Raw genomic sequence first — 13,450 nt, 5'->3', positions numbered from 1 at the left:
TTATGTCAAATCTTAAATTACGGACAATTAATTTACAATTACTCTTTCATTCTTATTAAAATATACCACATTTGAAATTCGAATAAAAGATATTTTAGACCAATCTGTAATAAAATTTTAAGCTATTGTTTCAGTGAAAACAGATTTTTATTGACTTCCAAATATTAACATAGTTTTAAGTACAATTGTAATGACCAAATACTTACATGTTGACTTTTCCTATCTGCCATGAATCCATCTTCTCTGTCTAGGAGTGCAACATATTTAGATGTATCTTTAACAAAAACTATAAATTAATATCAGCTTTAAATACAGACTATTTGCTGTTCCAATTTTTTCAGAATTTAATCTTTGCATGTTGGACAAGAATATTTATAATTACTATACATTCCATTAAGAATATATTTCATTAGAGTATCAATTTGAAGAAATTTTTTTGAGACCAATTTGTTATAAAGCTTCAATCTGTTGTTTCAGGAAAAAACTGATTTTTATTACCTAACAAATATAAATATAGTTTGAAGGAAAATTGTAATGACCAAATGCCTACATGTGACTTATCCTAATGTACATCTGCAATGGAAGCATCTTTCATGGTATAGGAGTCTTACATATTTAGGCTGTATCTGTAATGAAAACAAAAAAAATAAACATTAATTTCAGCTTTTAATCCAGAATATTTGCTGTTGCAATCAATTCAGAAATTAATGTGATGCATGTTGTAATGTCAAATCCTTAATTGGAGACAAGAATTTTTACAATCACTATACATTCTTATTAAAATATATCTCATTACAGTGAATATTTCAATAAATGTAATGTAGGACCAATTTGTAATAAAATTTCAAGCTGTTGTTCCAGGAAAAACTGATTTTTATTACCTAACAAATATAAACATAGTTTTTAAGAACAATTGTTATGAATAAAAACCTACATGTGACTAATCCTAATGTGCTATCTGCAATGGAAGCATCTTTCATGGTATAGGAGTCTTACATATTTAGGCAGAATCTGTAACAAAAACAAATATTTTAAATTAGTTTCAGCTTCAAAATCAAAGCTATTTGCTGTTGCAATCAATTCAGAAATTAATGTGATGCATGTTTTATGTCAAATCCTAAATTGGAGACGTATATTTACAATAACTATACATTCTTATTAAAATATACTTCATTAGGATATAAATAGGAATAAAAGAAATTTTAGACCAATTTGTTATAAAGCTTCAATCTGTTGTTTCAGTGAAAACTGATTTTAATGCCTAACAAATACTAGAGGCTCCAAGGAGCCTGTGTCGCTCACCTGATATTTTTATTTACAATTGATGCATGAAATAATGCAACCGTTATACATTTGCTTTAGTTTCAGAGATACAAGTCAAAAACTGCATTTCCCCCAAAGTTCTATTTTTAGCCATGTCTGACATGTTGGTTGGCAGGCAGGGTCATCGGACACATTTATTAAACTAGATACCCTAGTGATGATTGTGGCCAAGTTTGGTTAAATTTGTCTCAGTTGTTTCAGGAGAGAAGATTTTTGTAAAAGATTACAAAAAATTACGAATAATTGTTAAATTTGACTTTAAAGGGCAATAACTCCTTATGGGGTCAATTGACCATATTGGTCTTGTTGACTTCTTTGTAGATCTGACTTTGCTGAACATAATGGCTGTTTACAGTTTATCTCCATCTATAATAATATTCAAGATAACAAAAAACTGCCAAATTTCCTTAAAATTACTAATTCAGGGGCAGCAACCCAACAAAGGGTTGTCTGATTCATCTGAAAATTTCAGGGCAGATAGATCTTAACCTGATGAACATTTTTACCCATAGTCAGATTTGCTCTAAATGCTTTAGTTTCAGAGATATAAGCCAAAAACTGCATTTTACCCCTATGTTCTATTTTTAGCCATGTCGGCCATCTTGGTTGGCAGGCGGGGTCATCGGACACATTTTAAAACGAGATACCCTAGTGATGATTGTGGCCAAGTTTGGTTAAATTTGGCCCAGTAGTTTCAGAGGAGATTTTGGAAAAAGTTAACGGACGACGACGGACGCCAAGTGATGAGAAAAGCTCACTTGGCCCTGTGGCCCAGGTGAGCTAATAAACCTAGTTTAAATAAAAAAATTGTAATGAATAAATACCTACATGTGACTAATCCTAATGTGCTATCTACAATGAAACCATTTTCATTGTCGAAGAGTGTAACATATTTAGGCGTTATCTGTAACAAAAACAAAAGTTGTAAATTAGTATCAGCTTTAAATAGGGAATATTTGATGTTGCAATCAATTCAGAAATTAATGTGATGCATGTTTTATGTCAAATCCTAAATTGGAGACTAGAATATTTACAATTACTTAACTTATTACAGTAAATATTTGAATAAAAGAAATGTTCGACAAATTTGTAATAAAATTTTAAACTGTTGTTCAACGGGAAAACTGATTTTTGTTACCCAACACATATAAAAAGAGTTAAAAGTACAATTATAATGACCAAATACCTACATGATACAAATCTTCGTGTGCTGTATACCATGAAAGCATCTTCATTGTCTAGGAGGGTAACATATCTAGTCTGTATCTGTAACAAAAACAAAAACTCTAAATCAGTATCAGCTTTAGAGAATATTGGTTGTTGCAATTAATTCAAAATTAATATGATGCATTTTTGATGAAAAATCCTAATTTGAAGACAAGTATATAAACAATTTCTATACATTATCATTAAAATAATCTTCATAAGAGTATACATTTTAATTGAAGAAATTTTAAATCAATTTGTAATCAAATCTAATTTAAGCTTCCAGGGAAAACTTATTTTTGTTACCTGCAAACCATATAAACATAGTTTAAAGTACAATTAAAAATACCAAATACCTACATGCTACGTATCCAGATGTGTGATCAATCTACCATGAAACCATCTTCATTGTCTAGGAGTGTAACATATTTAGGCTGTATCTATAACAAAACCAAATCATCAATTAGTATCAGCTTCAAATAGAGACTATTGGCTGTTGCAACAATTATAAAATAAATGTCACTCATATTTTATGTCAAATCCTAAATTGGACACAAGAATATTTAAAATTACTACGCATTCATGTTAAAATTTACTTCACTAGATTATAAATTTGAACAAAAGAAATATGTACACTAATTTGAAATAATATTTTATTTAAGCTTTTGTTCCAGAGAAAACTGATATTTATTACCCAACACATATAAACATAGTCTAAAGTACAAATGTAATGACTACCTACATGTTAAACATCCTAATGTGCATCTACCATGAAACCATATTCATTGGGTAGGAGTGGAACATATCTGGGCTGTATCTGTTACAAAAGAAAAAATTTAAATTAGCATCAGCTTTTAGAGAATATTTAATGGCTGTTAAAAAAATTAAAAAATTAATGTGATTCATGTTTTATGTCAAATCTTAAATTACGGACAATTAATTTACAATTACTCTTTCATTCTTATTAAAATATACCACATTTGAAATTCGAATAAAAAATATTTTAGACCAATCTGTAATAAAATTTTAAGCTATTGTTTCAGTGAAAACAGATTTTTATTGACTTCCAAATATTAACATAGTTTTAAGTACAATTGTAATGACCAAATACTTACATGTTGACTCTTCCTATCTGCCATGAATCCATCTTCTCTGTCTAGGAGTGCAACATATTTAGATGTATCTTTAACAAAAACTATAAATTAATATCAGCTTTAAATACAGACTATTTGCTGTTCCAATTTTTTCAGAATTTAATCTTTGCATGTTGGACAAGAATATTTATAATTACTATACATTCCATTAAGAATATATTTCATTAGAGTATAAATTTGAAGAATTTTTTTTGAGACCAATTTGTAATAAAGTTTCAAATTGGTTGATAATGAAATCGAGCCAGACAAAAAAACTAAATATATTTTACCATAAACACAAGTTATCATACTATGTAATCAGCTCTGCTGGGGGATCTGCTTTTACGAGATTTGCGCCCATTAAATTCATCAATGTTATATCAAAATCTAAAGTTTGCTCTCTGCAGAGGTCTGCTTTTACGAGACCCATTTTAACATAAAGCATCTTTTTGTCAAACTGTTCAGGAAAAAACGGATTTTTATTACCTAACAAACATAAACATAGTTTTAAGAACAATTGTAATGACCAAATACCTACATGTGCAACATCCTAATGTGTGAAAGCATCTTTCATGGTATAGGAGTGTTACATATTAAGGCTGTAATATGTAACAAAAACAAAAATTATTAATAGTTTACGCTTTAAATCCAGACTCTTTGCTGTTGCAATCAATTCAGAAAATAATGTGATGCATGTTTTATGTTAAATCCCAAAATAGAGAAAAGTATATAATTACAATTACTATACGTTCTTATTAAAATATTCAGCATTAAGAGTATAAATTTGAATGAAAGAAATTTTAGACCAATTTGTTATAAAGCTTCAATCTGTTGTTTCAGGAAAAAACAGATTTTTATTACCTAACAAATATAAATATAGTTTGAAGGAAAATTGTAATGACCAAATACGTACATGTGACTTATCCTAATGTGCATCTGCAATGGAAGCATCTTTCATGGTATAGGAGTCTTACATATTCAGGCTGTATCTGTAATGAAAACAAAAAAAATAAACATTAATTTCAGCTTTTAATCCAGACTATTTGCTGTTGCAATCAATTCAGAAATTAATGTGATGCATGTTGTAATGTCAAATCCTTAATTGGAGACAAGAATTTTTACAATCACTATACATTCTTATTAAAATATATCTCATTACAGTGAATATTTCAATAAATGTAATGTAGGACCAATTTGTAATAAAATTTCAAGCTGTTGTTCCAGGAAAAACTGATTTTTATTACCTAACAAATATAAACATAGTTTTAAGAACAATTGTTATGAATAAAAACCTACATGTGACTAATCCTAATGTGCTATCTGCAATGGAAGCATCTTTCATGGTATAGGAGTCTTACATATTTAGGCAGAATCTGTAACAAAAACAAATATTTTAAATTAGTTTCAGCTTTAAATTCAAAGCTATTTGCTGTTGCAATCAATTCAGAAATTAATGTGATGCATGTTTTATGTCAAATCCTAAATTGGAGACGTATATTTACAATAACTATACATTCTTATTAAAATATACTTCATTAGGATATAAATAGGAATAAAAGAAATTTTAGACCAATTTGTTATAAAGCTTCAATCTGTTGTTTCAGTGAAAACTGATTTTAATGCCTAACAAATACTAGAGGCTCTAAGGAGCCTGTGTCGCTCACCTGATATTTTTATTTACAATTGATGCATGAAATAATGCAACCGTTATACATTTGCTTTAGTTTCAGAGATACAAGTCAAATACTGCATTTCCCCCAAAGTTCTATTTTTAGCCATGTCTGACATGTTGGTTGGCAGGCAGGGTCATCGGACACATTTATTAAACTAGATACCCTAGTGATGAATGTGGCCAAGTTTGGTTAAATTTGTCTCAGTTGTTTCAGGAGAGAAGATTTTTGTAAAAGATTACAAAAATTTACGAATAATTGTTAAATTTTACTTTAAAGGGCAATAACTCCTTATGGGGTCAATTGACCATATTGGTCATGTTGACTTCTTTGTAGATCTGACTTTGCTGAACATAATGGCTGTTTACAGTTTATCTCCATCTATAATAATATTCAAGATAACAAAAAACTGCAAAATTTCCTTAAAATTACTAATTCAGGGGCAGCAACCCAACAAAGGGTTGTCTGATTCATCTGAAAATTTCAGGGCAGATAGATCTTCACCTGATGAACATTTTTACCCATGGTCAGATTTGCTCTAAATGCTTTAGTTTCAGAGATATAAGCCAAAAACTGCATTTTACCCCTATGTTCTATTTTTAGCCATGTCGGCCATCTTGGTTGGCAGGCGGGGTCATCGGACACATTTTAAAACGAGATACCCTAGTGATGATTGTGGCCAAGTTTGGTTAAATTTGGCCCAGTAGTTTCAGAGGAGATTTTGGTAAAAGTTAACGGACGACGACGGATGCCAAGTGATGAGAAAAGCTCACTTGGCCCTGTGGGCCAGGTGAGCTAATAAACCTAGTTTAAATAAAAAAATTGTAATGAATAAATACCTACATGTGACTAATCCTAATGTGCTATCTACAATGAAACCATTTTCATTGTCGAAGAGTGTAACATATTTAGGCGTTATCTGTAACAAAAACAAAAGTTGTAAATTAGTATCAGCTTTAAATAGGGAATATTTGATGTTGCAATCAATTCAGAAATTAATGTGATGCATGTTTTATGTCAAATCCTAAATTGGAGACTAGAATATTTACAATTACTTAACTTATTACAGTAAATATTTGAATAAAAGAAATGTTCGACAAATTTGTAATAAAATTTTAAACTGTTGTTCAACGGGAAAACTGATTTTTGTTACCCAACACATATAAAAAGAGTTAAAAGTACAATTATAATGACCAAATACCTACATGATACAAATCTTCGTGTGCTGTATACCATGAAAGCATCTTCATTGTCTAGGAGGGTAACATATCTAGTCTGTATCTGTAACAAAAACAAAAACTCTAAATCAGTATCAGCTTTAAATAGAGAATATTGGTTGTTGCAATTAATTCAAAATTAATATGATGCATTTTTGATGAAAAATCCTAATTTGAAGACAAGTATATAAACAATTTCTATACATTATCATTAAAATAATCTTCATAAGAGTATACATTTTAATTGAAGAAATTTTAAATCAATTTGTAATCAAATCTAATTTAAGCTTCCAGGGAAAACTTATTTTTGTTACCTGCAAACCATATAAACATAGTTTAAAGTACAATTAAAAATACCAAATACCTACATGCTACGTATCCAGATGTGTGATCAATCTACCATGAAACCATCTTCATTGTCTAGGAGTGTAACATATTTAGGCTGTATCTATAACAAAACCAAATCATCAATTAGTATCAGCTTCAAATAGAGACTATTGGCTGTTGCAACAATTATAAAATAAATGTCACTCATATTTTATGTCAAATCCTAAATTGGACACAAGAATATTTAAAATTACTACGCATTCATGTTAAAATTTACTTCACTAGATTATAAATTTGAACAAAAGAAATATGTACACTAATTTCAAATAATATTTTATTTAAGCTTTTGTTCCAGAGAAAACTGACATTTATTACCCAACACATATAAACATAGTCTAAAGTACAATTGTAATGACTACCTACATGTTAAACATCCTAATGTGCATCTCCCATGAAACCATATTCATTGGGTAGGAGTGGAACATATCTGGGCTGTATCTGTTACAAAAGAAAAAATTTAAATTAGCATCAGCTTTAGAGAATATTTAATGGCTGTTAAAAAAATTAAAAAATTAATGTGATTCATGTTTTATGTCAAATCTTAAATTACGGACAATTAATTTACAATTACTCTTTCATTCTTATTAAAATATACCACATTTGAAATTCGAATAAAAGATATTTTAGACCAATCTGTAATAAAATTTTAAGCTATTGTTTCAGTGAAAACAGATTTTTATTGACTTCCAAATATTAACATAGTTTTAAGTACAATTGTAATGACCAAATACTTACATGTTGACTCTTCCTATCTGCCATGAATCCATCTTCTCTGTCTAGGAGTGCAACATATTTAGATGTATCTTTAACAAAAACTATAAATTAATATCAGCTTTAAATACAGACTATTTGCTGTTCCAATTTTTTCAGAATTTAATCTTTGCATGTTGGACAAGAATATTTATAATTACTATACATTCCATTAAGAATATATTTCATTAGAGTATAAATTTGAAGAAATTTTTTTGAGACCAATTTGTAATAAAGTTTCAAATTGGTTGATAATGAAATAGAGCCAGACAAAAAAACTAAATACATTTTACCATAAACACAAGTTATCATACTATGTAATCAGCTCTGCTGGGGGATCTGCTTTTACGAGATTAGCGCCCATTAAATTCATCAATGTTATATCAAAATCTAAAGTTTGCTCTCTGCAGAGGTCTGCTTTTACGAGACCCATTTTAACATAAAGCATCTTTTTGTCAAACTGTTCAGGAAAAAACGGATTTTTATTACCTAACAAACATAAACATAGTTTTAAGAACAATTGTAATGACCAAATACCTACATGTGCAACATCCTAATGTGTGAAAGCATCTTTCATGGTATAGGAGTGTTACATATTAAGGCTGTATAATCTGTAACAAAAACAAAAATTATTAATTAGTTTACGCTTTAAATCCAGACTCTTTGCTGTTGCAATCAATTCAGAAAATAATGTGATGCATGTTTTATGTTAAATCCCAAAATAGAGAAAAGTATATAATTACAATTACTATACGTTCTTATTAAAATATTCAGCATTTAGAGTATAAATTTGAATGAAAGAAATTTTAGACCAATTTGTTATAAAGCTTCAATCTGTTGTTTCAGGAAAAAAGAGATTTTTATTACCTAACAAATATAAATATAGTTTGAAGGAAAATTGTAATGACCAAATACGTACATGTGACTTATCCTAATGTGCATCTGCAATGGAAGCATCTTTCATGGTATAGGAGTCTACATATTTAGGCTGTATCTGTAATGAAAACAAAAAAAATAAACATTAATTTCAGCTTTTAATCCAGACTATTTGCTGTTGCAATCAATTCAGAAATTAATGTGATGCATGTTGTAATGTCAAATCCTTAATTGGAGACAAGAATTTTTACAATCACTATACATTCTTATTAAAATATATCTCATTACAGTGAATATTTCAATAAATGTAATGTAGGACCAATTTGTAATAAAATTTCAAGCTGTTGTTCCAGGAAAAACTGATTTTTATTACCTAACAAATATAAACATAGTTTTAAGAACAATTGTTATGAATAAAAACCTACATGTGACTAATCCTAATGTGCTATCTGCAATGGAAGCATCTTTCATGGTATAGGAGTCTTACATATTTAGGCAGAATCTGTAACAAAAACAAATATTTTAAATTAGTTTCAGCTTCAAATTCAAAGCTATTTGCTGTTGCAATCAATTCAGAAATTAATGTGATGCATGTTTTATGTCAAATCCTAAATTGGAGACGTATATTTACAATAACTATACATTCTTATTAAAATATACTTCATTAGGATATACATAGGAATAAAAGAAATTTTAGACCAATTTGTTATAAAGCTTCAATCTGTTGTTTCAGTGAAAACTGATTTTAATGCCTAACAAATACTAGAGGCTCTAAGGAGCCTGTGTCGCTCACCTGATATTTTTATTTACAATTGATGCATGAAATAATGCAACCGTTATACATTTGCTTTAGTTTCAGAGATACAAGTCAAAAACTGCATTTCCCCCAAAGTTCTATTTTTAGCCATGTCTGACATGTTGGTTGGCAGGTAGGGTCATCGGACACATTTATTAAACTAGATACCCTAGTGATGATTGTGGCCAAGTTTGGTTAAATTTGTCTCAGTTGTTTCAGGAGAGAAGATTTTTGTAAAAGATTACAAAAATTTACGAATAATTGTTAAATTTGACTTTAAAGGGCAATAACTCCTTATGGGGTCAATTGACCATATTGGTCATGTTGACTTCTTTGTAGATCTGACTTTGCTGAACATAATGGCTGTTTACAGTTTATCTCCATCTATAATAATATTCAAGATAACAAAAAACTGCAAAATTTCCTTAAAATTACTAATTCAGGGGCAGCAACCCAACAAAGGGTTGTCTGATTCATCTGAAAATTTCAGGGCAGATAGATCTTAACCTGATGAACATTTTTACCTATGGTCAGATTTGCTCTAAATGCTTTAGTTTCAGAGATATAAGCCAAAAACTGCATTTTACCCCTATGTTCTATTTTTCGCCATGTCGGCCATCTTGGTTGGCAGGCGGGGTCATCGGACACATTTTAAAACGAGATACCCTAGTGATGATTGTGGCCAAGTTTGGTTAAATTTGGCCCAGTAGTTTCAGAGGAGATTTTGGTAAAAGTTAACGGACGACGACGGACGCCAAGTGATGAGAAAAGCTCACTTGGCCCTGTGGGCCAGGTGAGCTAATAAACCTAGTTTAAATAAAAAAATTGTAATGAATAAATACCTATATGTGACTAATCCTAATGTGCTATCTACAATGAAACCATTTTCATTGTCGAAGAGTGTAACATATTTAGGCGTTATCTGTAACAAAAACAAAAGTTGTAAATTAGTATCAGCTTTAAATAGGGAATATTTGATGTTGCAATCAATTCAGAAATTAATGTGATGCATGTTTTATGTCAAATCCTAAATTGGAGACTAGAATATTTACAATTACTTAACTTATTACAGTAAATATTTGAATAAAAGAAATGTTCGACAAATTTGTAATAAAATTTTAAACTGTTGTTCAACGGGAAAACTGATTTTTGTTACCCAACACATATAAAAAGAGTTAAAAGTACAATTATAATGACCAAATACCTACATGATACAAATCTTCGTGTGCTGTATACCATGAAAGCATCTTCATTGTCTAGGAGGGTAACATATCTAGTCTGTATCTGTAACAAAAACTCTAAATCAGTATCAGCTTTAAATAGAGAATATTGGTTGTTGCAATTAATTCAAAATTAATATGATGCATTTTTGATGAAAAATCCTAATTTGAAGACAAGTATATAAACAATTTCTATACATTATCATTAAAATAATCTTCATAAGAGTATACATTTTAATTGAAGAAATTTTAAATCAATTTGTAATCAAATCTAATTTAAGCTTCCAGGGAAAACTTATTTTTGTTACCTGCAAACCATATAAACATAGTTTAAAGTACAATTAAAAATACCAAATACCTACATGCTACGTATCCAGATGTGTGATCAATCTACCATGAAACCATCTTCATTGTCTAGGAGTGTAACATATTTAGGCTGTATCTATAACAAAACCAAATCATCAATTAGTATCAGCTTCAAATAGAGACTATTGGCTGTTGCAACAATTATAAAATAAATGTCACTCATATTTTATGTCAAATCCTAAATTGGACACAAGAATATTTAAAATTACTACGCATTCATGTTAAAATTTACTTCACTAGATTATAAATTTGAACAAAAGAAATATGTACACTAATTTCAAATAATATTTTATTTAAGCTTTTGTTCCAGAGAAAACTGATATTTATTACCCAACACATATAAACATAGTCTAAAGTACAAATGTAATGACTACCTACATGTTAAACATCCTAATGTGCATCTACCATGAAACCATATTCATTGGGTAGGAGTGGAACATATCTGGGCTGTATCTGTTACAAAAGAAAAAATTTAAATTAGCATCAGCTTTAGAGAATATTTAATGGCTGTTAAAAAAATTAAAAAATTAATGTGATTCATGTTTTATGTCAAATCTTAAATTGCGGACAATTAATTTACAATTACTCTTTCATTCTTATTAAAATATACCACATTTGAAATTCGAATAAAAGATATTTTAGACCAATCTGTAATAAAATTTTAAGCTATTGTTTCAGTGAAAACAGATTTTTATTGACTTCCAAATATTAACATAGTTTTAAGTACAATTGTAATGACCAAATACTTACATGTTGACTCTTCCTATCTGCCATGAATCCATCTTCTCTGTCTAGGAGTGCAACATATTTAGATGTATCTTTAACAAAAACTATAAATTAATATCAGCTTTAAATACAGACTATTTGCTGTTCCAATTTTTTCAGAATTTAATCTTTGCATGTTGGACAAGAATATTTATAATTACTATACATTCCATTAAGAATATATTTCATTAGAGTATAAATTTGAAGAAATTTTTTTGAGACCAATTTGTAATAAAGTTTCAAATTGGTTGATAATGAAATAGAGCCAGACAAAAAAACTAAATACATTTTACCATAAACACAAGTTATCATACTATGTAATCAGCTCTGCTGGGGGATCTGCTTTTACGAGATTTGCGCCCATTAAATTCATCAATGTTATATCAAAATCTAAAGTTTGCTCTCTGCAGAGGTCTGCTTTTACGAGACCCATTTTAACATAAAGCATCTTTTTGTCAAACTGTTCAGGAAAAAACGGATTTTTATTACCTAACAAACATAAACATAGTTTTAAGAACAATTGTAATGACCAAATACCTACATGTGCAACATCCTAATGTGTGAAAGCATCTTTCATGGTATAGGAGTGTTACATATTAAGGCTGTATAATCTGTAACAAAAACAAAAATTATTAATAGTTTACGCTTTAAATCCAGACTCTTTGCTGTTGCAATCAATTCAGAAAATACTGTGATGCATGTTTTATGTTAAATCCCAAAATAGAGAAAAGTATATAATTACAATTACTATACGTTCTTATTAAAATATTCAGCATTAAGAGTATAAATTTGAATGAAAGAAATTTTAGACCAATTTGTTATAAAGCTTCAATCTGTTGTTTCAGGAAAAAACAGATTTTTATTACCTAACAAATATAAATACAGTTTGAAGGAAAATTGTAATGACCAAATACGTACATGTGACTTATCCTAATGTGCATCTGCAATGGAAGCATCTTTCATGGTATAGGAGTCTTACATATTCAGGCTGTATCTGTAATGAAAACAAAAAAAATAAACATTAATTTCAGCTTTTAATCCAGACTATTTGCTGTTGCAATCAATTCAGAAATTAATGTGATGCATGTTGTAATGTCAAATCCTTAATTGGAGACAAGAATTTTTACAATCACTATACATTCTTATTAAAATATATCTCATTACAGTGAATATTTCAATAAATGTAATGTAGGACCAATTTGTAATAAAATTTCAAGCTGTTGTTCCAGGAAAAACTGATTTTTATTACCTAACAAATATAAACATAGTTTTAAGAACAATTGTTATGAATAAAAACCTACATGTGACTAATCCTAATGTGCTATCTGCAATGGAAGCATCTTTCATGGTATAGGAGTCTTACATATTTAGGCAGAATCTGTAACAAAAACAAATATTTTAAATTAGTTTCAGCTTCAAATTCAAAGCTATTTGCTGTTGCAATCAATTCAGAAATTAATGTGATGCATGTTTTATGTCAAATCCTAAATTGGAGACGTATATTTACAATAACTATACATTCTTATTAAAATATACTTCATTAGGATATACATAGGAATAAAAGAAATTTTAGACCAATTTGTTATAAAGCTTCAATCTGTTGTTTCAGTGAAAACTGATTTTAATGCCTAACAAATACTAGAGGCTCTAAGGAGCCTGTGTCGCTCACCTGATATTTTTATTTACAATTGATGCATGAAATAATGCAACCGTTATACATTTGCTTTAGTTTCAGAGATAC

At 29.1% G+C, this 13,450-nt stretch overlaps 1 long non-coding RNA gene across 29 annotated transcripts in view; it reads right to left on the bottom strand.

Moving 5' to 3' along the window:
• Positions 1 to 13,450, bottom strand: part of LOC127735357 (uncharacterized) — a 62,994-nt gene that overhangs the window by 12,539 nt on the left and 37,005 nt on the right. For 14 of the 29 annotated variants that reach the window (XR_007998354.1, XR_007998336.1, XR_007998334.1 and 11 more), the window contains 3 exons: positions 6,918 to 6,997; positions 6,538 to 6,613; positions 6,176 to 6,251 (listed from right to left, as the gene is read on the bottom strand). This is a non-coding gene — a long non-coding RNA (uncharacterized LOC127735357). Of the gene's footprint in view, positions 1 to 206; positions 275 to 3,271; positions 3,347 to 3,644; positions 3,713 to 4,200; positions 4,267 to 6,175; positions 6,252 to 6,537; positions 6,614 to 6,917; positions 6,998 to 7,299; positions 7,375 to 7,671; positions 7,740 to 8,227; positions 8,298 to 8,605; positions 8,681 to 12,250; positions 12,321 to 12,627; positions 12,704 to 13,010; positions 13,085 to 13,450 lie in introns of those variants that run through there. The other 15 variants (XR_007998338.1, XR_007998345.1, XR_007998337.1 and 12 more) reach the window with 10 other exon arrangements.

The sequence above is a fragment of the Mytilus californianus genome, unplaced genomic scaffold, assembly GCF_021869535.1.
Source record: "Mytilus californianus isolate M0D057914Y unplaced genomic scaffold, xbMytCali1.0.p SCAF_3, whole genome shotgun sequence".
In the NCBI taxonomy this organism is placed as follows: Eukaryota; Metazoa; Mollusca; class Bivalvia; order Mytilida; family Mytilidae; genus Mytilus; species Mytilus californianus.
The sequence above is the reverse complement of the archived record's forward strand: the minus strand, read 5'-3'. Positions and strand labels throughout refer to the sequence as shown.